The sequence below is a fragment of the Protopterus annectens genome, chromosome 2.part0, assembly GCF_019279795.1.
Source record: "Protopterus annectens isolate FY-2018-M chromosome 2.part0, PAN1.0, whole genome shotgun sequence".
Classification (NCBI taxonomy): Eukaryota; Metazoa; Chordata; order Ceratodontiformes; family Protopteridae; genus Protopterus; species Protopterus annectens.
In genome coordinates, this window is record NC_056728.1 from 1,092,935,611 (window position 1) to 1,092,954,331 (window position 18,721).

The window sequence follows — 18,721 nt, forward strand, 5'->3', positions numbered from 1 at the left end:
GAACTCATTATCATTAATATATCAAACTGAGCCCACTAAATGGTTGGAGTGCCAAACTGGGAACACTACAGTGCTCTTTTTTTCAGTGAATTAAGGGGAAAAGGCAGTCTTATTTTACCAATCCTATCCACAGAGAAATGTGGAACTTAAATTGAAAAAGAAGAGCAAACTTTATGAGTGGTAAGACAGAATGGGCATAGAGCTTATCCACTGTTGAAAACAGTGGAGCATCTGGTTCATTTAGTTAGGAAGTCTCACTGGAGTTAAAAGAAAATGCCTTCCTACATGATATTTCCATTTAGTAAATACATAACTATGGGGTAGAATCCAGAGCACAAGTCTTGCTAGGATTATAAGCACCAACTACAGAGTCTGGTTCATCAACACTGACTTTTTTCTAACAGTCAGTTCTGAAACAGGACTCAAAGTATCACAGTATATATCTTGAAAATCTCTGCATCAAGCAGTGACATCAATATGAGACCTAACCCAAACTACAGAGGGTAATAGCAAGAAAATGAAAATTATTCCACTACTAAGTCACCAGTTTCTTAGCTCAGCTGTAAGGCCAAGTGTAATGAGTGTCCAGATTTATGGATAGCAGAGGTAGTCATCCAAGACCAACCTTCTATGGCATTCAGCACTAGTCTGATGAGGAGAAATCTCCCAGAAATGTTTCTAAGTCACTGGGTCAATAGTACATCAGACGTAATCTGTATATAACTTCTGTCCTGAGTACAAAGTTAAAGGTCCTGGAATTTCCATTATTTACCTTGATAAAGTTTAGACCATGTGAAAAACAGTTCACCCATCAACTAAATGTTTATGCGCTTAGTGCAGTTAGTAACATAGACACCTGAAGGAATAGATAATATGTACTCATGAATTGCCATCTAACCTGGTCTTCATAATAAACACTATGCCTGCCTTATGGAACAATTCATAAACTATGCTTGCCTTTCTGAATTGTCTATTTATTACAAAGTACTACTACAGGCAAATCTTCAAGGTGGTTGCTCTTGCCTACATGACAAAGATGACATTCTGACTCACTTAGTATGATCACAAGAGAAGATAAATCCACGTTCCTGTTAAGTTTCACTCTCAGGTGGTGCTCAGTGATTCTAGCCCACCCCCACACAATAACCCACATCAAGATATTTAAATGATCAAGTTTCTCTTAAACTTTGTTTGAAATGAGAGGGCAGGTTCAATTCAGAAGTGGTGACAGATTTAAAAAATTTATATTCAGTGTGAGTTTTGTGCAAATAATGTTTTTACTGTTGTTTTGGATGTTAAAATTTGTTATATATAATATTTTAATGTAGAACAAAATTTTAGGGGTATTTTACCTTAAGGATGATTATTGGTTTAATTAATTAGTTAATTGAACAGTTAATAGGAGGGTAGGGTATATAAAAATGATTTTGAGCACTGGATTTTATCTGATGAAGTCTCTGTGTATGGCATGAAAGTGCTTATGATTTTGTATTTGTATGATAATTAAAACAGCCATTGAACTCCATTTTTTTGTTGCCAAGTCATGGTTTCTTGTTTTTTTTGCAGTATTGGTTTGGTTTGCCATGCACCATTTATTTTACGAACCCACGTCAAGACATTTGTAAAGGAAGCACAGCCTGCTACCCATATGATGGTTTTTAGACATTGCAACTTTTAGTGAGATCCCTGACATAAGAGAATTCCATGTTAAATTTGATAAAGTGACAACAGTGAAATATCTAATTATACATATAATGAAAATGGCAGTTTGTGATGCACCACAACTGCAGTATATCTACAAAACTTAACTGGGCCAGCAATACCCATGTGAGAGGGTGTATTCTTTAATACCTTAAAATACATACACATATATTATATATATATATATATATATATATATATATATATATATATATATATATATATATATATATATATATACAGTTTTAACACTTGAAAAAGCCCTACAATTAAGTTAGGGTGAAAGCGCTTGTGTAATTTATGCAATAAATACTACTTTGGATATACACCCTGTACGCTGACACATCCGTTTTTCTCGGATTTTGGTTTAGACTTTATGGTTTGTTTTTCCACTCATTTTATTCTTATATATATATAAATATATATATTTATGTGCATGCCACTGTGTGTGTGTGTGTGTGTGTGTGTGTGTGTGTGTGTGTGTGTGTGTGTGTGTGTGTGTGTGTTTAGCGCAGTAATAGGCATTCACATTATCAGTTAGAAAGTGATAAGTAATATTGCTGTCTTGATATGGTCCTGCATGCTTTCGGGATTTTCTGTCCTCTGAACATTTACTTGTTGCATCTTCCTTGTTAGTACTGCTCTTTTGCAGAAGTGGCAGTGGTTGCTACATCTTCCCATAGCCCTTGGTATGCCTATATTGGCCTCTGTGTATTGTGAGTGGGGGTACCCTGTGCTATTGGTGCAATTACTGTAGCATTGCTTATATCTTTCACCATAACTGCCTACACAGTGGCTTTTGTCATATTTATTACTCTGACTGATTGCATTATACAAACAATGGTGCAAACTTTTGCTGTCTGAATTGTAAATTACACGCTTTTCATGCTGATGAACACATTTCCACATCCATAAGGTACAGTGAGCCTGTGTGATGTAAACAAAGTTTGTTTCTGCTGCTTTGGCACTCTGATGCCTTCTTAGACATTTCTTTCCACATTGGTCATTTTAGTACACAGCATCTGTAGGAATTACTCTAATTTAGCATTATTATCAGAACTTAGTAATGTTATGTCATTGGATTTATAAAGACATATGACATTTACTTCAGTACAATGGAATTGTCTTTGTCTGTCTCTGTGTCTGTCACAGACAAAGACAGACACAGATGTGTATGCATGCACACAGGCATGTACACACACAAATACATACAGATGTGAGCACATGTACCTCCACATATGCTTGTGCGTGGGCTTGCACACACACACACACACACACACACACACACACACACACACACACACACACACACACACACACACACACACACACACACACACACACACACACACAATCACACACATCTTCCCCCTTATACACAGCATGTGAGATGTCCTCTGCAGTATTAATACAACACGCAGACTTAAATTGCATTATGAGATATAAATAAAAACATTTAGAGCAGAAAACTCTTTCTGTCTTTTTCTCACTGAAATGAAAATTTCCAATTTAAATAAAATGTTTCTGCTCAAAGTAAAACTTGAACTAACAAAACATGTGGCACAGGTTATATTTTTCTCTACCTCTGTGTAATTACTGGTTTTGAGATGGTGCCCGGCTGCTAAAACAATCCTTTTTATAGAGGATAGAAAGTAAGGCTGTCATAAAATGGTCATAAAGGAAATGACCTTTGTAGTTATTTTCTTCACAGTTGCCTCCATTTTTATAGCACTAGTGTGCTGATGTTGGTGTGTAATCTATTTCTTAAACCCTGTTTGCCAACATATCATTACTTACTTCAAATATCTTTTATGGTATTGTAATGATACATATTTGGGTGTGTGTATTTCTGCAGCAAGTGTGTATTTTGGGAATTTTACAAACCCTGTGAGTCAAACAGTCACTCTAGTTCATTGCTGTTTCTAGTGGACAGAGATAACCTTGGATTGCAGCTTGTTTTTTTTTCTTTTTTTTGCCTTGGGGGGGTCTAGGTACCTATATAACTACTTTGTATTTGATTGACTATACTAAAACTGATATTTTCACTTGATCAGACACATGGATATACTTAAGATGGTAGTCTGTATACTCCTCTGTTACATTGAAAAGTATATCAAAAGGTCTGAAACCTATCGAAGGCATATGTTGTCACTGGTTTTATAAATGTATCCGTCAACAGAAGTTTTCATCTCAAAATGAGTAGCTCAACATGCTTTGGCCTAACAAAATAATTGCTGCATAAGAACTTTACTCAGTTGTAGTATGGAGCAGTGAATTTTGGATCTGAAGAGCAACATCTGACATTGATATTACTACAGTTAAAAAAAAATACTCAAATGCAAAATGATTAAATGACTTTCACCATGTCTGGGAAATGATGTGCTGCATGCTTTTCTAAAAAAAAAAAAAAACAGTATAAAATACAAGCTACACATCTCAAACTAATTTAAATATTGTCCTGTGAAGCATTATTCCTGCTGTTCTTAGTTACATCCTGTCCCTCCAGCAGGAATCAAAAGAGAACTGAAATAAAGCTAAGCCCATATTGAATATTTTAGAAATTAATTACATTTTCTCTAGACTTTCTTTCAATTAAAAGACAAACTATAAAAAGACCAGAATCTGAAACAAAGTATAGAGGAAAACATCACTGCATGCTAAGAGTCCATCTAAGTATTAATGAAAATCTAAAATCTGACTTAAAAAGATAAAACTGGTCAGAACAATAAAGAATTGTACTAAATTACATTTTAGTTGATTTCATTCTGTTTAACTGTCCTCCAAAGCAGAGATGGACTATGCACTGTTTCTGAACTCTTTTTCAACCTTGACCATCCAAGTTCCCCAGGTTCCAACTTTGAAACCAATAATGTTCTCAGATCTCTCGGGAGGGAGTGGTTCTTCCTTTCCAAGGAAAATTTACTATTCCAAGCCTTCTCTGTTTTGGAATCAACAGAGGAGAGCAAAACAGAAGCTGATGAGCTTTCATTCATGAGTGATTTGGATTTTCTTTTTGCTGACTTAACAGTCTTTTAGGTTTTCGGTGTACTATGACCTGGAGTTTCAGGCCAAAGTGATGTGGATGACCATTCATATTTATTCTGACCACTGACTAGCACATACTCCTTGGCATGACACTTATTTGTTCTTGTAGATAAAGATGATGACTAACCACCTGGCATATCACTGGTACTTCTTAAGCAGCAGCAGTACATAGAGTGACCCCTCTTGCTTTGAATGGGTGAGTGAGCATTGGTCACTTACCATTCTTGCCTCATCTGCCCCTCCACTGCCTGATTCTACTACTTGGATTGAGGTTGACAGTTTGGTCTGTTTTTCTGCTTACTGAGACATAAACATAAATATTTTGTTAAAAGGACAGAAATACTCCTATTTACAGACTTGAAAAACTCTCCTCATTTTTGGTTAGAAGGCACAATATTTTGGCCTTCACAGGAATGTGGCTTGGAATACTGAAACTGCTATAGCCTATACCCTGTGGTATTTTGCTTGAAATAGTCTATACAGTTATGGGAGTAAAGCAGGCACATCAGACACTAAGCAGTGCACACCCCACAAGAAGCTTGACAGATCAGAGCATGATGTAGCAGCTCCTGAACTGAAAGGATGGAATACAATTAGTTTTTTTTTTTTTTAATGTTTTCTTCTACTTTCCTTTGTAGTTTCCATGAATTCTGAAGCCCTTCAATGCTGTGGAGCCAAACAGAAATAAGACAATGCAATTTTAGTTTTATGTGCTTGCATCTCAGTGTTACTACTGAGTTTGGTTATTGCAATTAACCTAAATTCTCAGCAGTCAATGGTGTAACAGGCAACACACTCACCTTTGGTGCTGAAGGTTCTGGGTTCTCTTCCCGCACTGGGCAAATAGATTGTTGATGTTGTAGTGCAGCAATGCAGGATACTTTACTCTGAGTGTGTCATCCTTTGAATGAGATGTTAAATAGAGGTCCCATCTGTCTAAGTTAATGGCATCTCTGGTGAATGTAAAAGATTATATGGCACTTATTTCAAAGATTAGGAGAAGTTCCCTGATGTCTTGGCAAAATTTCCCTTAGTAATGGAAATATCACTTCAGGTCTCCCCGAGGCTGCTAGCCCTAGGGGGATTAACCAGTCTAGCAAAGGATAAATAAAACAAATTCTGTTAAGGGTGGTAATCCTATTTGTAGTCTTTATTTTTTAGTTGGGACTTGAGCTGAACTAGTTCAACATGTTTCTCCACGGGTTAGTAATTGTTATCTTGCTTCTTTCTCCAATGCAAAAGTGACTGCTGCAGTTATTTTGGGACTGTCTGTAATGGCTGCAGTCTTGATTAATTCTGATCTGTGAAAAGTAGTACTGCTCATGCAGGATCAGTGATTATCCCAAAGTAGTCTGTAGGTTCAGCTGTGAGACTGAGTTCACAAAGGAAAAAGTGCTGCAATGATTTTTGTAAATGGTAGCTTTAGTTATAGTAGGCAACTTAAGGCATATGTTGGCTTTAACATTCTTATTTGGCCATTACTAAGGATCTAAATGTTGACAAATATAATCTAAAGCAGTGTAAAAGCCCTAACAGCACAATATAGCTCTTCCTAGCCCAGGCATCTATGGAGACTTTGAAGAGATAATTAAAACTTTCTAAATCAATTAGGGATTTAGATACTGAACAAGCAGAAGATTCACCACAACTATCCAACAGAAACAGGAGATCTCTGGCTTTAGAGGTCAGAAAACATAAATTTGGCTCCTTGAAAGTGCCAAATACCACATTTGGAAGAAAATGTACAGTGCCAAAAGTAACACGGAGGCAAGTCCAATGTTATGAATGGAATACAGAAGTGGATAATGTATTTTCCCAAAATATACAGGGTCATCCATGGGCTAGAATGATGGAACAACTGCAAGCAATTAGTATTAATGTGGAAAAAATGGGGTTATCTGTATGACAAATTAATGGGTTGTCAAGAAGTGTGATCATCTCTAGCAAATCAACAAAGATTCAACAAGAGCTTACTTATTTCAGTTACAGAAAAATATAAAGAGGCTGCAGTTCAGTATGAGCAAAATGCAGGAACAAACTGACATGTTGTTGATTACTCTGATGTCATTCAGTTCTTACTAAGTAATGTCTAGATAGGAGACAGTGAATATTTCATAAACATTGTCAAACTTACCTAGTTGGTAGAAATGTTCAAACTAGCCAGGAAGCAAAAAATTATAAAAGCCATGATAGCACTATCTATTCATAAACTGAGGGTGATTTTGTATATGTTAAGGAATGCAGACAAGCCACACCGGCTTTACATATTGAATTACCTATCCAAAGTAAATAAACCACAGTCCTACTCACTGATTATTATTATTATTATTATTATTATTATTATTATTATTATTATTATTATAACATATTATTATTAATGATTATTACTATTGTAATAGTTCTACTACACAGAGAAAGACAGATAAGTGTTTTCATTTCTTGATCTGATTTTAAATTAATTTTAATAGCATGTATAGATATAGATATAGATATAGATATAGATATAGATATAGATATAGATATAGATATAGATATAGATATAGATATAGATATATGCTTTAGTTAAGGTCATTAAGCCTATATTAGTGACTCCAGTGCATAGATGCACTGTGTTTTTCTATTTTAAGTGGTCCCTCTGTTGTTATTAAGCCCTGGTTTCATTCTTGTGTACTGAGTGTATGTCAGGCTAGTTTAGAACTTGTCTTTGCAGTGAGGTGGTTCTAGGTCAGCCAGCACAGAGCTAAGGGTCTAATTGTTTTCCCTCACATCCACCCTGTTGTAGTTGTATTCTTAAACCCAGTGCCCCTGTTGTTGCCTGCCATTATGATGCTGTAGTAGTTGTGTTCTTAAACCCAGTACACCTGTTGTTGCCTGCCCCTTATGATGTTGTAGTAGATGTGTTCATAACTTAGTGTATCTGTTGTTGTCTGTCCCTTATGATGCTGTAGTAGTTGCGTTCTTAAACCCAGTGCATCTGTTGTTGCCTGCCCCTTATGACGCTGTAGTAGTTGTGCTCTTAACTCAGTGCATCTGTTGTTGTCTGCCCCTTATGATGCTGTAGTAGATGTGTTCTTAAACCCAGTGCATCTGTTGTTGCCTGTTCCTTATGACCCTGTAGTAGTTGTGTTCTTAAACCCAGTGCATCTGTTGTTGCCTGCCCCTTATGACACTGTAGTAGTTGTGTTCTTAAACCCAGTGCATCTGTTGTTGTTTGCCCCTTATGACCCTGTAGTAGTTGTGTTCTTATACCCAGTGCATCTGTTGTTGCCTGCCCCTTATGACACTGTAGTAGTTATGCTCTTAACTCAGTGCATCTGTTGTTGTCTGCCCCTTATGATGCTGTAGTAGATGTGTTCTTAAACCCAGTGCATCTGTTGTTGCCTGTTCCTTATGACCCTGTAGTAGTTGTGTTCTTAAACCCAGTGCATCTGTTGTTGCCTGCCCCTTATGACACTGTAGTAGTTGTGGTCTTAAACCCAGTGCATCTGTTGTTGTTTGCCCCTTATGACCCATTAGTAGTTGTGTTCTTATACCCAGAGCATCTGTTGTTGCCTGCCCCTTATGACACTGTAGTAGTTATGCTCTTAACTCAGTGCATCTGTTGTTGTCTGCCCCTTATGATGCTCTAGTAGATGTGTTCTTAAACCCAGTGCATCTGTTGTTGCCTGCCCCTTATGACACTGTAGTAGTTATGCTCTTAACTCAGTGCATCTGTTGTTGCCTTCCCCTTATGACACTGTAGTAGTTATGTTCTTAAACCCAGTATATCTGTTTTTGTCTGTCCCTTATGATGCTGTAGTAGTGGTTTTCTTAAATCCAGTGTATCTTTTGTTGCCTGCCCCTTATAACAATGACAACATAATTCCACCCATCTCCCTGTTTATTGGCTGTTGATAATAAGCACATAAGTATCATTTTGCAAAATATCTCCGCTTGTACTACTCACCAGGCTACAAGACCTTTGATAAAATTGCTTAAAATTGAATGTAGTGATACTCCTTGCACTGATTTTAGCATCACACTTGTGAGTTGTTCTGCTATAATGAGTATTCTCATTCTTACTGGTGGCAGAAGAAGGTTTCCTGGCTAGTTGTCTTGCACTGAAATTTTAATATTTATTTATTTATTTGCATTTGTTTAACCAGGATAGTCCATTGGGCTAAAGAACCCGTTTTCAATGGAGTCCTGGGGAGAAAAGCTCCACATACATAATTAACAGAGAATGAGGATAAACATAGACATTACATGGGGTTCAACATGAGAAAAGTAACAAGTACAGGGGAAATACATATACATTTGATGGGGTAAAACATAATACAATGTACATAATAAATCGTGTAGAAAACAGCTGAAACAAGGCAATAAGAGATACACCAAATTAAAAAATAAAAATATGCTGCCTGGTGTTCTTATAGTCTGAGTAGTTAGAGCTGAGAGAGTTACAAGATGAAAATAGTATGTTATGAAGGGTGAGAGCAGGAGCATTGCCATGAGGAAGATAGATAGGAGTGGAGTGATTTTTTGAAGGATGGGAGGCTTATGAAATGCGATGAAATAGAGGGAGGAAGGGAGTTCCATGAGCGTGCTAGAGAGAAGGACAGGAGGTTTTGTCCAGGAGGGTGGTGGGGTCTGTGTATTTCTATGAGGTTTTGATTGTTTGATCTTAGTTGTCTTTGTGTGTGGTGGATTTTAAAGGTAGAAGAGAGTGAGGGGCAGAGGGTTGGCTGGAAAATCAGTTTGTGAGCATATGTGAGTTGGGTATATGAGAGGTAGTTGGGTAGTTCTAACCATTTTAGTTGGTGGAGTGGTTCACAGTGGTGTATAGATGATTTGTTAGAAGTTGCAAATTTGGCAATTTTATTGTAACAAGAGGATAGTTTGGTTTTGAGGGAAGATTGGAGGTTGGTGAGAAGGGTGCTCCATAGAGGAGGGAGGGTAAGAGAAATGTAGTTGAGAGTGTAAGTTTGGTAGCTGGGCTAAGAAAGCGATTATGACTAGAGCATTCCAAGTTTTGGTGTGTTTTTATGTTTTTAGCAGATGGGAGTGGAATTTAAACCGGTCATCGATTTGGACTCCTAATAGTTTGGTTTCTGATACAAGTTCAAGGGAATGTTATTATGGCTATAGATGGAGAATGATTTAAGATCAATGTTAGTATTTTTTGAAGGGGTAAATATCATGAGTTTGGTTTTAGTAGCGTTAAGGGCTAGATGGTTGTCTTTCATCCAATTTTCAGTGGTGGAGAAGGCTTCCTGGGTAAGCTTTAGTAGAGTTGGTATGGATGAGGCAGTGCAGATGATTGTGGAATCATCTGCATATTGAATAATATTAGCTTGAGGGATGGCGTGATAAAAGTCATTAATGAAAATATTGAAGAGAAGGGGGCCCAGGATGGAGCCTTGTGGGACAATACTCTCTAATACTCACTAGCAAGTCCACCAAAACATTATTCTAAAGCCAAACATCACACAATTATAATTACCCCTGCCCCCAGAGTAATTCCTGTCAATATCATGGACCAGCACTTCCTCACATCTTCTCTAGCCAGCCTGACTGGGATGTATATCTTGACACAGTGTCAAGATTGTCTCTTGCTGTCTGATGATCACCTATTACTCAAACAGCATAACAAAGTGTGTGAATGATGTGTATGTGTGTATGTATGTATATATATATATATATATATATATATATATATATATATATATATATATATACATATAAAATATCCTTGGAGGCAAAAATCTCACACACAGTAAACTCAGACACCAAAATTGTCAGCAGTACATCACACACCACACCTCTGCAAGGCCATCACAATACATAAAATCCAGCATATACTGAGGTTCTAAGGATTAACATGCCTAAACCTCAAAGACCTCCAAAACACAACCCAGGCACAAAGTACACTCGGCATGTTAAGCCTATTTTCTCACATAGCACAAGGAGTCCCAAAATTCACAGATGCTGAGTGCATATGGCAGGCATTGATCCAATCAAACATCCTTCTTACAGGTGACTACATTGTAAGACATACAGATGTGCTTCTTACCAGGCTGAGCAAGGAAAGAGTGACAGTTAGTTGCTTGTCTGGTGGCAGGAACTGTCAGATCACACATGCACTCAAGTCATTGAACAAGTATTAGTATGACTCTACCATAGTTCATGTTGGTGTCAATGACTTAAAGTGTACCTTCCTGGACTAGATAAAGAGAAACATGGTGGAGCTCTCATAGTATGTGTCTGTGGCAGGTATGAGCCTAGCACTGAGCAGCATTCTACCTGCTACAAGGATGATGCTGCAATATGAGCAAAAGATAATTGACTTTCATAATTGTCTTAGTTTTTGGTGCATTTCAAAAGGGGGTCCAATATTTGTCTGCCTGAGAGGATATGATCGCCAGACCACACTGCATCACCAAGGATAGCCTGCATCTGCCCCCCTAGGATTTTGATTATTGCCAATGATATTGTCCACCTTTATAATGCTTTTTTTAGGCAATGCCAAGCTGATAAACCTACCAACATAATGAAACAAGCAAAGGAAAATATGAAGGTGTTACTGATCAATGCTTGGAGGCAGAACAAGAAACTCTACTCCCTACAGGCCCTTCTCACCCTGGAAGACATTGACATCTGTGTAGTGACTGAGACATGGTTTAAAATTGTGGAGAGCACTCCAGCTGTGCAGGGCTATAATGCCTTCCACACGTTTAGATCAGCTATTCTGCAGAAGAGAAAAAAGGTGGAGGTGTATCAATCTGCATCCAGAACAGACTCACATCAAGGCTGGTAACGTTGCAGGTTTCACTAGAGTTTCTTCATCTCTAAATAACCATCAGAAAGGTCCCATGCCATATAGTCGTGGGACATAGAACTCTCTCTATGACAAGAGAAAGCCACAGTGTGTACATGCAGGAAGTAAAATCAGACAGTATTAAATCCAATACTATTTTCCTACGTGATCTAAGCTATCCAGCTGTGTACTGGGAAGCTACACCACCACTAGTGCACAAGCACAGTGAGCAAAGTGATTCCTGGAATTTGTAAGGAAATTGCCCTGGAGCAATTAGTCAGAGTAGCCCCTGGGGGAGCTAACATCCAGAATCTTTTGCTCTAGTTGGACTCTAAGTGAGCACCATAGCTTGTAGGTGCACTTGCAGCTCCAGAAGATTTGGAGTAGATCAGTCTTGTGATTATCACAATAGGAACAGAATGGAGAGGTGATTGGGTGTATTTTATTTATAATGACTGGAGTGAAAGAAGCATTATGAAGTACTATGATCTGCATATAATTAATTTTTTTAAGGGGAATAAGTTTGGAGGTAAACTGGATTGCTTGAGTTATTTGTTGTGATAGAAGGATCCATTTCCTTCCAGTAACTAGAATAAATAACTTCTTTTTGCATTTTGATTGATAGAATAAGTTTGTAGGAGTTAGATAGCATTTTTTGTTTGAGGATAGGCGGTTCCATATGGTTTTACAAGTTTGAATGCCATTTGCATTGATATCAGGATTGTCTATGATATATCGGCTAAGGTCTCGAATTTGCCTTAAAATGATGGCATAGCTTTTAGGGAGCTTTAATTGTGTTCTCATTTCAGTGATAGTATTGTTCTTGAAGGGAAATATATCAGAGATGGTTAGTTCCTTGAGGAGGGGATAATTGCTTAGGTTAATCATGTTGCTATTCATTTAGAGATTGGGGTTAAGGTAGATAGGTTGTAGGGAAGGGAATGCATAATATGTGTTTAAGGATTTGAACATCCTTTGTATGATGCTGATTTTATGTTTAATGATTGGGTGTATTTTAAGATTTTTTGAATTTTCATTGTAAAGGAAAGGGAGGGGTCTGGGGTTTATGGATAGTGTTTTGATATAGTTGTGTAATAGTTTGACCCAGGTTGGAGACCATTGCTGTGGTGTAGGGGTGTGATCGGCTATTGTTATTAGTCTATTACAGTTTATGATATCATAGTAGAGTTTAAAGTCTGGCAGCCCTAACCCTCCATAGTCTTTATGGTATGTCAATTTATTATAACTGATTCTGAGTGATTTGGGGACCTGAATAAATTTGGAAATTGTGGAGTGAATGATTTTGAAGAGTTTTAGGTTGATAGTGGTATTGGAGGCATTAAATATATGTAGAAATCTGGGTAGAAGATTCATTTTGATTGTGGCTATTTTAGCTAGGAATGGAAGTTGAAGTTTTGTCTATCTGCCCATATCATGTTGTATGTTTGACCAGAGATTAATAATGTTATTTGTATATGATTGTTTAGGATCTTGGAGGAAGGATATTCCTAGATATTTTAATGAGTTGTTAGTTTTAATGCCAGCTGCTTAGGAGTGTGTGGGAAGCTGACAGAGGGAGTTAATAGGGAAGATATTTGTTTACTTTAGGTTTAGTTTGTAATTCGAGAAAGTTGAAAAGGTGTCTATAGCAGATAGTAGTTTCTGGAGGTCTGAATTAGGTAGTAAGTAGTAAAGATTTAGATCATCAGCGAAAACTGCTAGGGTAATTTTAGTGTTAAAGATATTGGGGATATGGTGGAAAGTTTTCAGAGAAATGAGGAGAAAAAGGGGTTCAATGCATAAATTAAAAAGATAGGGGGACATAGGACACTCTTGTCTGGCACCATTCTCAATGTCAATTCAAGAAGATAGGTGTCTGTTAATTTGTAGGTAAGTATGAGCCTTGGAGTATAGTGTTTTGATGGCTTATATGTAGTTAATGGGTATATTAAAGAGAGGCAAGATATTGAGCAAAAAGTTTATATTGAGTCTATCAAATGCTTTTAAGGCATCAAAAGCTAAGGTGTACATTGAAGTATGTGTATGGGTAGAGAGATTGAAAATGGTGTCCAGGGTAAGGGTATGATCAAAGGTTTGTCTGTGTGTTATGAAACCTGATTGTTCCAGGGGAAGCAATGTTTGGAATGATTGGTTTAATTCTGTTTGCTAGTATTGACGCAACTATTTTCATATCAAGATTTATTAAGGCTATAGGTCTATAGTTCAGTGTGGTTTTGAGGTTGGAGTTTGGTTTAGGTGTGAGAATCGTTTTGGATGCATTTAGATGTATATCACTTAAACCATTGGAAGTAATTTGATTGAATAGATGGAGAAGAAAGAGAGATGATTTTTGTGGGAAAGCTTTGTAGAATTCGGCCGTAAGACCATCTGAACCTGATGATTTGTTGGGTTTGAGTTTGTTGATTGTCATAATAATTTCTTGCTGAGAGATCAGGAAGGATAACATTTTTTGTTGATCTGGACTGATTTTGGGAAAATTTAATTAGTTTAAGAAGGCATCTAGGTCCTGTTTATTATGAGAGAGGTTTGATGGACTGTAGGATTTTGTATATATACTTTCAAAGATACGTATGATATCTTGAATAGTGTGATAGAGTTTATCTTAGTAGATACGTTCTGTTATGTTTGGGGAGGGTTTGTTTTTGGTTAATTAGCCTCACCAGGAATTTAGATGGCATGTGAGCCCATACAGAGTAATTTGCTAAAGTTTTAATTTCTTGGTATGTTAGGTTTTCATTATTAAGATCATATAGCTTTTGTTAGAGTTGTGTTATTTGAGTTTCACTTTCTTGTTTAAAGGATGATTGGAGTTGGGATTCTAGCTTAAAAATTAGATTTTTAAGATTGGCTTCCTCCCGGAGAATTTTTTTTTTATAATATGAAGCTTTACATATAAAGGTACCTCTAATTATGGATTTAATAGAGGCCCAGTAAATGTCCTTAGTTAGGTGATTATAGAGTAAAGTGTCTAAAGCTTGGTCCAGGATGGCATCTGCTTCTTGTAGAATTGCTTTTTTCCTTAATAGGTTAGAGTTAAGGACCCAGTTATACCCTCGGTTACTGTTAGTTTGATTGTTATCCCAATCAATAGTTGGGTTAATCTTAGAATGATCTGATAGGTATCTGGGTTCTGTGTGAAAGGAATTTTTGTATTTAGTAAATATATTGGGAATGAAAAAGAAATCCAGCCTGGACCAAGACTTATGACACATAGGGTAGAAGATATATTTATTTTTGAGGGAGTTATTGGGCTGGAATATATGGGGATCGATTAGGTTAAAGTCATTTTTAAGTTCCTCAAGTGCTGATATGTCATGGTTATTGTGTTTGGAATTGGTGATGGATCTGTCAGTATCAGGGTCTTAGTAAAACAAAAAGCGAACTAGAAACCAATAAGAGCGGTAGAAGCCAGGTTTAATTTAGCGATAAAAAACACAAATAAAATGCTGTCGGTAAAGACTATGCTTCACCTTCATCAGAATACAAAAAACAAAATAAGGAATTACTCATCTTTTAAAAATATCACCAAGAAGTAGTCGGAGACGTCACTTCCGAAGAAGGCGTATCTACTACTTAACATTCACAAAACAACAGTATTTTGTAATAAAAAACGTTGTTAAGAATATATTTGGAAGTTAGTATCTCCTTTTCAAAAAATGTATAATAAACAAATCTTCCATATTAAACAGCACATAACTATTAAATAACAGTTCATACAAATTCCAGCAGCAAAAAAAGTTTAAAACAGTATTGATAACCTTATTATCGGAAAGCTACGAGAGAACTTTCAATTAGGTTAATAACAATGTATTTCTAAAAGATTCATGAAGTCTTTTGACCTACTTATATACAAAAAATTGTGTGTTGTCATCTTAAAAAAATAATGCTTATCCATTAGACACACATAGCGTCTATTGTTTTTTCATCTATATTGAAAAGTTCAGTGTAATGCATAAGTGGTACTTAAATTACATAACTACAAATATTAAATACATTTAATCCATAACATACTTATAAAAAATAATAATAAAAATTTGATAGAAGAAAATAATAATTAATTATTAAATAATTAATAAGTGTGATTTTTAGAAAATATATATAGATGTATATTTCCTAAACCTAAACAAAATGTGGTTTAAATAACTATGATATTCTTGTTATGTTAAGCAAAAATGTCTCCTTATCTTTTCAGGGCTAACAGTTTAAGAATACATTTGATAGATATGTATTCATTGAGGCCAGGGTATGCACATGCGGTGGTCCTAATTTGCCACATTAACTCATCTATCTCCAAAGTCAACTGCCATGGGCCACCCCTTGGGTCATTTATTCTTTGATGTAAAATGACAAATTTAAAATTGTGGTTAGGATATTCAGATATATGCTTTGCTAAAGCGTTGTTAGTGTCCTTTTTACTAATAGCGTACCTATGCTCATAAATTCGTTGTTTGATTTTTCTCTCAGTTTTGCCTATGTAGAAGGCCTTACATTGTTCACATAGTGCTGCATAAACAACACCTTTGCACTCACAATTATATCTTTTGTTTATTTTATATACCTTATCGTTAATAATTACTTCTTTTGTTACTAAAATTGATGTACATTGTGGGCAAGTACCGCATTTGAACATACCACTTGATGAGATGGTTTGTGGCTTCATCTTCTTTTCTAAAAGTGCCTTCAGATTGTAGTTCCTTCTATATATAACTTTGAATTGCGACCCTAACTTATTAACAAAGTCGGATTACTATCAACGAAAACATAAGGAATGCTGCAAGACCAAACGTAGCACCTAATCAGAAAGTGGTTATTCCAGTTTTTTCATCTACCGCTCAAGCAGACAATAACATAGGATTAATGAATGGACAGTTAGTAGGGCCGAACGCACCTCATGTTGAGGCCGTAATACAAGAAAGCAGCTCACCTTCTATTACCAGGTTTTTGGACAACAATCATTTTTTTACTTTTGGGAACCAAATTGGCAGTCAACAGCAGAGTCAGCCCATAGTAAGTGCTTTATCTATTACTATTAATGACTTTGATTACAGAATTTTTCATTGCAGAAAGCTGCAACTCAAAGTCGCTTACTTACAAGAGTGCATAGAGAAAAAAGTTATACCTAAGGGTTTACACCAATGGCGCTACCCCACCGGTTTAGTTGAAAATTCTCTTTTTCATCAAGAATTGTTGGAAATGTTTGATAGACAAGGGTTAGAATTTTTGAATGGATTGATCAATTTTTATAAAACTGGGATTGGTGAACTGAAGGCTGACTTGGAAATTATGGAACATATTATTAAAACGCATGAGGAATTTCCAAGATATAAATACGAATATGCCCGCATTTTTTCGAGTATAGATGCAACCATTATAAAGTTGTTAGCAAATAAAAAGAAAAAAATAGCGCGGGATGTTTCGGATTACAGCAACAGCAAGGCTTATCCTAGGCCTCCGGTTTACCATCCTAGAACTTTCAATGCCCCTAACCAATCCATCAGTTTTGGTGATGAAAATAATCTTGAACCGGCAGATAATGAAATTAATAATGATTCTATCCTTGAGGAACCACAAATACAACAACTGAGGCGTAGTGAAAGACTAAACAACAACAAAAATAATAGAAACAACAATATGGGTAATAATAGCAACCAACAGGGAAGTTCCAACAACAATTATAACAACAACACTGATGGGGCAACCCAGGGTTTTCACAGGAACTCCAATGGACCCCAGAACAACCACCAGTCGAACAAGAGACAATATCCATCGAGGAACAGGAGGAGGCAGAGGAGGAGGAGATAATTAATGGATTAAGGCCAAACTCACACCCTCTAATACTTAAAAGCACTGATGGTGACTTTAGTGTGTACAACTTCACAGAACTGAACATTAAACAAGAATGGGTTGACTTTTTTTCAAAAGGCCTATCCTTTGTTCCTAGTAAAAAGATGGACTTGGTAAAAATCATTATAGATTTAAAATTGTTTGTCCGCAAATTGAATTTGGATGTCTTAATAGGCAACAGCACATCCTTAGTCAATTCTAGAAGAGTTTCTAATGTGTTTCATCCTGTATTGCATCCCACTCTTGGTCTATTCGAAAGAATGTGTGAAATGGACCTTAAGGATTTGCAAAAAATTAGCGACAATCAGTTCGAAAATAATACTAATACTAAAGCATCAGAATATGAAATAATTAATCTTTTGAAAATATGTCAAATACGTGCAATGAAACCAGATAAGGGTGGTGGGTTGGTTCTTATGTACCAAGAAGCATATGTCAAAGCCATGCTTAGACACCTTAATACAGATGTCTATATAAAAGCATCAGTGAGCTTAACACAGCTTACAGGAAGATCAAGAATATACTAGAAGATCTCTTTTTAGAAGCATACATAGATTTAGACTTGTACCAATACTTATTAATGATAGCACCTAGAGTCCCAGCACTTTTTGGTGTTCCCAAACTACATAAATCCATTAGTAATCCACCACTTAGACCAATAGTGGATGGGCGGGGTTCGGTGACATATGCATGTGCCAAACAAGTAGACAACTTATTGAAGCCCCTTATTGAATCCGAACCTCAAATTTGCAAGGATTCATGGAGCTTTCTACATGACATTAATAATGTAGAATATCATGCTGAAGCATGCTTTTTAACAATAGATGTCAAGGACCTCTACACTGTCATTCCCCAACACTTAGGTATTGAATGGATTAGAGACTATCTAGTTTCCAAAAATGTAATAGATAATACTATTTACCTAATTGAAACATTGCTTGAATTGGTACTATCCAACAATTTTATGATGTTAGAAGGAGATCTTTATTTGCAAAAATCCGGCGTAGCCATGGGCTCTCCATGCGGTGGGAGCTTTGCGAATGCCATCATGACACACTGGGAAAACACTCTACTTTTCCCCCACCCTATGTTTAAAGAACATGTCACCTGGTACACTAGATACCAGGATGACATGTTTTTAATTTGGAAAGGACCAAAAGCTATAGTTCCTTCCTTCATTGCAAGTATTACTGAGCTTACTGACTTTTTGCAATTCACTTTTAATATAGAAGAAGATAGTATCAACTTCCTTGACATTTTACTTATTAAAGACAGACAAAACTTGAAGTATATTAGCAAGATTTATAGGAAACC